We start from the raw sequence: 7,394 nt of genomic DNA on the forward strand, positions 1-7,394 counted from the left end.
AAGAACACCCAGAGCATCCCAAAGTTTCTCTGTTAGAAAGGATGGCTGACCCAGGTGCACGGATGTATGAGTCATGCACGAACGTTTAAATTAAAGGCACTGCTGAAGGAGTAATCACAGTAGGTGCTTCAGCAGCTAGCTGGCAGATAACATGTTTACCTTCCCTGGTACCAGTCACCAACCAGTCTCCTGCAAAGTGGCCTTTAGAGCAGCAAGGGGGGCAGCTTGTAGACCAACCAAAATGGCATTTGCGGAGTCCAACTGGAAGTGCAAAAGCACCTGAACCAAAGGAAGTAAACTGCTGGGATATGGGGTATAATGGCCAAGTGGGCATAAAGATGAATGTTAAAGACCCAGGCATTCTGTTGGACAATAGCCTTGAAATCCGCTAGAAACTGTAAAGATTCAGCAGATAGGGACAGAGACGGAATATCCCACCTTCCACAAGATTCTGCATCCACACATCCTGTAAACTGCACCCGCAATAATTAGGTACACGATTTTGGTGCAATTGATTATTTTAAATATTCCACCATCCACTGTTATATTTACCTCAGAGAGCCCAATACACGTTCAATATACAGAGCAGGCAATGACCTCATATAAATCTGAGTGTCAACCGAATACTTTTTCATTAAGATCCCCATCCACCCTGCCAAGTACATCCCACAGCAGAACAGAGTGTAGATTAAATAGAATGGTAGACAGGATGAACTCCTGGGCCACTCCAAAAGGAACAGATAGCAGGGATGACTCTGCATCCACCATCTGGACCAACTGATGATGGCCAGCCATAGAGGGACAGCAACACTCCAGGTTTTGGATGATATGTTACGCATACTAGATGTAGTGGTAGCTTGTCTCCTGGTGTTGTTGGATCTCTCTGAGGATGTTATCATGATCCACCAAGTGGTACACTTTAACATCCTAGCACAACAGAAGGAACAAAATAATTCTGGGTAGAAATAATACCCTTTTTAGTTTAGTTTAGTTTAGTTTATTAATATACAGCTTTGTGTATACGAATCTAAATATAAAATACGTAAACCAACAGTTTTTAGTTGGAGAGGGATTTAGCTCTCTGCCATAGCTCTTGAAGATACATATTAGAGAAGTCCACTGATGTCATTCAGTTGCTTGTTGATGCAGAAAGCAGGGGTGCCTGCAGTACATAAGTATGCCCAATGTATTTTCCAAGCTATTTTCACTAGTCTCCCTCTTGACTTGAGGAGAGCCATCTCCGGTTACGGAAGCACCTCAAGACATTCCTCTTTGCTTCTGATTTCTCTCCCCCTCCCCCCTGCTGAACTCCTGGCCGAAACAGAAACTGGACCCAGATCCACTCCCCGCCAGTTCCACTCCTGCACTGCCCCCTGGCAACTCTTGCACTCGCTGGCTGTTTCTGTAGCCCTACAGCCCCCTACCAGAACTTGACACCTAATGTCTGCACTTACCCTTGCACTTGCCACCAGCTGGCCGCACTTCTTATTTATTGTTTTTATTTTTATTTATTTTACTGTTTATACTATGAACTGCACTGCCCCTCCCAACTGCACTTGTGCAATCTCAATGTCACCTGGTCTAGTAATTCGTTGTCTGTGTCTTCCCTATGTTCTCCCTCCCTTGCCTTGTCGCGCCTTGAAACACTTGTGTATAGGTGTGTTATAAATGCCATATCATATCATGCACTGAAGATATCAAATAAAAGGCCCTCCTGCTCAAACTGCTCCACTAACAGTCACTCACATAGCGACATAACCCTTCTTAAGCCATGCACATGTAAGGTGTTTCTCCCGATCTGTTAGCTAGGAAGGGGAGGGGGTAGGAAAGCAGCAACCTGTCAGAGACCTGAGTCTGGGGATACTTACACCTTACTGAACACATGTGCAAATAACACCCGGGGAATGAATGTTGAAACGTCCGATGAATGCCCATGGCATACCTCTGCATAGCGGTCTGCCCTGAGGGAGAATTGGCCCGCCCCTCAGGCAGGTCAGTCCTGGTGAGGGACTGAGGTATTTGCGCACCAGGCAAAATAAACAGACACAGCCTTATTTATTTGATAAGCTTGGTCAGCCTGTTTTTATGTAACTGAAATTTTAAACAGATTCTCGGTGTACACTGTAATATTACACCCCTGGGCCCCTAGCTGGGGCACTCTCTGTTTTGGACATCTAATAACTGGTTACTTTGATGTTCTTCTTCCATTAGCTCCAGTATTAAATAATCAACTAGCTTCTGTTAGGTCACCTGGGAGCAAGTTCATTTACATTTGGTAAACAAATAATTAAATAGCATCAATTGGGTCACCTGGTAGAAAGTTCATTCACATTTGGTAAACAAATAATTAAATATTACCAATTGGGTCACCTGGGAGTAAGTCGATTCACATTTGGTAAATAAATAATTAAATCACATCAATTGGGTCACCTGGGAGTAAGTTCATTCATAGTTGGTAAATACATTATTGAATAGCATCAATTGGGTCACCTAGGAGCAAGTTCATTCAGATTTGGTAAATAAATAATTAAATAGCATCAACTGATTCCTTATATCCCTGGCAGCTGCTGACTACCACATAGCTTCACCACACCTTGAACATGGACACACAAACACATTCCGCTTAAACAGGGAAATACCTAACCAACAACCCCTTTAAAGGTGGGGTATGTACTCTATTCTAAAAGAACATACCATACAACCGCCTATTGTGCGATGAGGAGGCTGGCAAATCCCCAGCGGCAGTCCTGCCCTCACCATATCACACACAGAGTTTTGTTTGAACTTGCGGCCAGATTAGACACAATGGACATAACGATCCTTCCTTGCTGCAATTTTCCCCTTTTTCTGCCCTTCACTATCTCAATGCCTGAATGGACGTCGTCCCACAGAGCGTAATGCCCCAGGCCCCGTGCTGCACGAAGTGCGGCACGATGGAGGGCCTGGGGGGTTAGGCGCAGGGTGGGGGGATACCAACAGGCGGGAAAAGAAAAAGGGAGGGGCAGCCAGAGCGGCGCCCCCACCCGCGGCGGGACCCAAAGGAACACAAGGAGACAGAAGCAAGGTGGGAAAAGTAACAGGGGGGTGGGAGGACAGGAAGGAGCACCGGCGGCATAAAATCAGCACAACAAAAGGTGGAAGGGGTACAAATACCCCAGAGAAGCAGGAACAAGACACAACCAGGTTAGGAGCTCACCTCACTCGGGTAAGCTCCCAGGGCCTGGTTAAAGCGGTAAAGGATTCGTTTTCGTTTGGCCTCTGCGGGCTTAGCGGATCGAGGTCGGTTTCCCTGGTCGTTTTCACCTCTGCGGGTTTAAACGGCGGGAAGAACGGTCAAGGAACAAAGAAGAAGGAAGCCCAACCTCGTGGGGACAGCGGATCCAGAGGAACAGCAGCGGAGGACCCGGGAAGCCGGAGCTGCAAGGGAAGGAGGAAGACCCGACACATCGCGGCTGCGGACCCAGCGGAGAAGAGCGGAACCCCGGCTGGCGAGAAGCGGCGACAGCAGCAGAAGACCCGGGAAGCCGGAGCTGCGTGGGGAAGGAGGAAGACCTACCACATCGCGTCAGCAGACCCAGCGGAGAAGAGCAGGTACGCCGGCTGGCGGGAAGCGGTGTGAGCAGCGGAGGACCCGGGAAGCGCGAGCTGCAGGGAGAGGAAAGAAGACCGCACAACAGACATCGGGGGAAACCAGGCTGCGGAGTGAAGGAAGCCGACATCGGGAAACACAGGGTGCGGCGGCGGTGAGCAAAGAACGGTTGCGGCGAAGAAAAAGGAAGACCCCAGGAAGAGCGGAACCCCGGCTGGAGAGAAACGGGGACAGCAGCGAAGGCCCGTGAGCCTGGAGCTGCGTGCATAAAAAGGAAGAACCACATCGCGGTGTCAGCGTAGCCCAACGGAGAAGAGCGGGACCCCAGCTGGAGAGAAGCGGGGACAACAGCAGTGGACCCGTGAGCCTGGAGCGGCGTGCAGAAGAAGGAAGAACCACCTCGCGGTGGCAGCATAGCCCAACGGAGAAGAGCGGGACCACGGCTGGCGAAAGTTCAGCAGCGGCGGACCCGAAGGCCGGAGCTGCGTGCGGAAGAAAGAAGACCGCCACAACAGACATCGTCGGGAACCAGGCTGCGGAGGCAGTGAATGACGCGGGAGAAGCAGGCAACCAGGAAGCTACGCGGGCAGCAGGCACCGGATCGTGGATTTTGTTTCGTTTTCCCAGGTTTCGTTTGCTGCAGTTCCTGACTGACGAGGATGGTTTTCAGTGGCGGAAATGCGGTGCAGTCCATGACAATGAAGAGGGCTTTTTCCAGTTGGGCTGAACAGGGAGGCCGTGCAGTGTTTCCGACCGAGAGGAAGAAGTTTTCCAGTTGTGGCGCGGGTTCCAGAGAGGGGGAACTTCGCAGCAGCCATGAAAGGGCGGTCGGTAAGGAGCCCGGTCCAGCAGTTGGAGCATGCGCTGGGAATGCTTTGGGGCTTCGGGGCAGGGAAAACGGGCTGCAGCGAAATACTGGCAGCAGTGATCGGGTGCCTCACAAGTTGTCGCGTCGGCCGATTGGCCAGAAAAAGAATAGAGTGCCGCGAGCGACGGCCGGGCTTGTGGCGAGCCACCAGCACCAATTACCCAAGAACCAACCAGGGCCGAGTTCGGCGCAGCCCTCCCGGCCGCAGCACATTGCCCGCCACCGTCAGCAGAGGAATCTCAGGAGGAGAAATACCGCAGGCTCCACAATTCGAACAGCGCGCCTGACGTAGAGGACAAACAGAAGGGACGGACATCGTCCCAACCCCTCCAGCCTTGCCACAGTTCGTCATTGCAGTAAAGACGGTGTGCAGGAAAAAGGCACACGGACAACCCACAGCGTCCACCGGAGGCAAGGACAGGCAAAGCAGATCCACCAGTCCGTTTTACCCTCAGCTTCGCACGGAGGCAGCAGCTGGCAAGGATCGAATGCTGCCACGAGAACCTAAAACAGGCCAGTCACTGAATTGACAGCGTTCAGTGCACACATTGGAAGCAGGACGACACGGAGCAGACCAGGAGCATGGGCGGTGGGGGGGGCCAGCGTCAGGTCAGTTCACAGCTCCGAGAGGGAGCCAACTAGCAATGCCCCAGGCCCCGTGCAGTACAAAGTACGGCACGATGGAGGGCCTGGGGGGTAGGGGAGGTTTAAGAATGGTGTCGCATGTGGCGCAGCGATATGCATACATTTTATGACACAGTTGCTGTGATGGCATGCCCCTCTGGCGGCCACGGCGGTTTATGGCCGCTATGCAGGTAATTTGAGGGAAATGTTGCTTGGATGGCAGGCCCCCCTTTTTGCGACCACGGCACCATGGGCGCACCAGTGACTAGCAATTGTTTAAAACTGTCGTGGGAAAGGGGCTTCTGGAGTGCTTAGGAGTGAGGATGGGAGTGGTAGCCCCCTCTGGCCGTAAGTGGGAGTCAAGGGTGTTTTTGGTAGCCATGCGCATGTAGTAAAATAAGGAAAGTTAACAAAGGGAGGTAAATATTAGGGACCGAGTTGATGAGGCTGCCCCTGTTTTTCCCTGTGTGTTTTTCTCCTTTCTGTGCCGAGGGTGTTATCACGGGCCGCATCAGGCACGGTGGATCCGACAATCAGTATGGGGTTTGCTGGGGAAGCCCGCATGTAGGAGATCAAGCTGGTGAGGGCAGCGTCCGCCCAGGAGACAATTAAGCACCTGAAGAAAGGAAAGGCACGCCGAGAAGATTAGCATGGCCCCTGCGCAAGGACGACACACAAATTCGTGAAGCGCTCCATATTCTAAAAGCACCCGTGGCACAAGCAGTAAATACAGTCAGCAGTAAGCATTAAAGAGGCAGTACGTGCCAAATTAGAACAACGGTCGGAACAGGCAACACGGGAAGCCAGACAGGGCCCCGGTGTAACAATACAGGAGGAACAAGGCGAGCAAAGGCAAGTCTACAGGAAAGCCAGAAGAGGCAAAAGTCGGGAATGACGGAAGAAAGAACAAGAAGAACGCAAGAATTCAGCGCATGGGCCAAAAAGGCAGAAAAAGACCAGGGGGCCAAAGGGGTGCTGGATGTGATGCAAAAGGAAGAAAGGGCTAGGGCAATGTCGCCCCTGCTGCTAGAGGATTCCACGAACAGCGACGAGGAAGCCGCGGTACCCCAAGGACAGAAGAGGGCAAGAGAAGTGGCGGAAGAGTCGCAGAAGCCAGAGAAGAACATGCTAGACCCAAGAGGGGCACAGGAGCAGCCGGAGGCGCCGTTGAGGAGTCAAAGGAAAGGTATTGTTAAAAGGGATAACAGAGTTGGGGAAAAAATGGTGAAAAGGTTAAAGACATGCATCACGGCTCAGGGTAAGTCGCCCAGAACCGGGGAGCATGGAGCACAATGGGGGCTTGATGGAATGAATAAGGATGAAAAGGCAAGGGCAAGGTCGCCTTTGCTGCTAGAGGAGGCCAGCTGCAGCGAAGAGGAATACCACAAGGCCAAAGGAGGTCGATAGAAGACCCAAGAGGGGCACAGGAGCAGCCGGAGGCACCGTAGAGGAGGCAAAGGAAAGATACGGTGAAAAGGGATAACAGAGTTGGGGAAAAAATGCTAAAAAGGTGAAAGGCATGCAGCACGGCTCAGGGTAAGTCGCCCAGAACCTTGGAGCATGGAGCACAAGGGGTGCTGGATGTAATAAAGAAGGATGAAAAGGCAAGGGCAAGGTCGCCTTTGCTGCTAAGGGAGTCCAGCAGCAGCAAGGAGGAATACCACAAGGCCAAAAGAGGCCGAGAGAAGACCCAAGAGGGGCACAGGAGCAGCCGGAGGCGCCGTTGAGGAGGCAAAGGAAAGGTACGGTGAAAAGAGAGAACAGAGTTGGGGGAAAATTGGTAAAAAGGTTAAAAGCATGCAGCACGGCTCAGGGTAAGTCGCCCAGAACCCGTGGAGGGAAGGTTAAGAAGCAAGAGGCAAGGGGTAACGTCTTCAGAGACGAAAAGTAGCAAAGGTAAAGAGGGGGGCCATTTAAAGGCATGAGTGAATAGGAAGGGAGTAGTGAGCAATAACGAACAGAAAAGGGGGGCCTGGACCAGTGGGCAACGGGTTTCCCATACGACAGAGGGTGGCACAAGGAAGTACGCCAGGGTCGAGTTACCAGGGAACGGGTGTTACCTGACCAGTCTACCTGACTGTAAGGTAGAGGACATGTAGGAGGATGAAAAAGGATCATTAAAAGGGCACCAGTAGCAAGGACCCCTGTTATAAGGGGAGGGCGGATTTCCAAAGATGGTACATTGTTATATTGCAGTAATACACAGATGACGGGGTGTCACTTGTAACATACCAACAGAAAGTCTTAAAGGCGACAAAGCATTTGGGCATGATGGGAAAATAATGATAGAAGCAAAGACAGGTACAAACATCA

The 7,394-nt window shown here is 51.6% G+C and overlaps 1 pseudogene; it reads left to right on the forward strand.

Moving 5' to 3' along the window:
* Positions 1-5,717: 5,717 nt before the first annotated feature.
* Positions 5,718-5,783, forward strand: LOC138568575 (U6 spliceosomal RNA; annotated as a pseudogene).
* Positions 5,784-7,394: the final 1,611 nt, after the last annotated feature.

Source organism: Ambystoma mexicanum, chromosome 2p, assembly GCF_040938575.1.
Source record: "Ambystoma mexicanum isolate Mex_15411 chromosome 2p, UKY_AmexF1_1, whole genome shotgun sequence".
Classification (NCBI taxonomy): Eukaryota; Metazoa; Chordata; class Amphibia; order Caudata; family Ambystomatidae; genus Ambystoma; species Ambystoma mexicanum.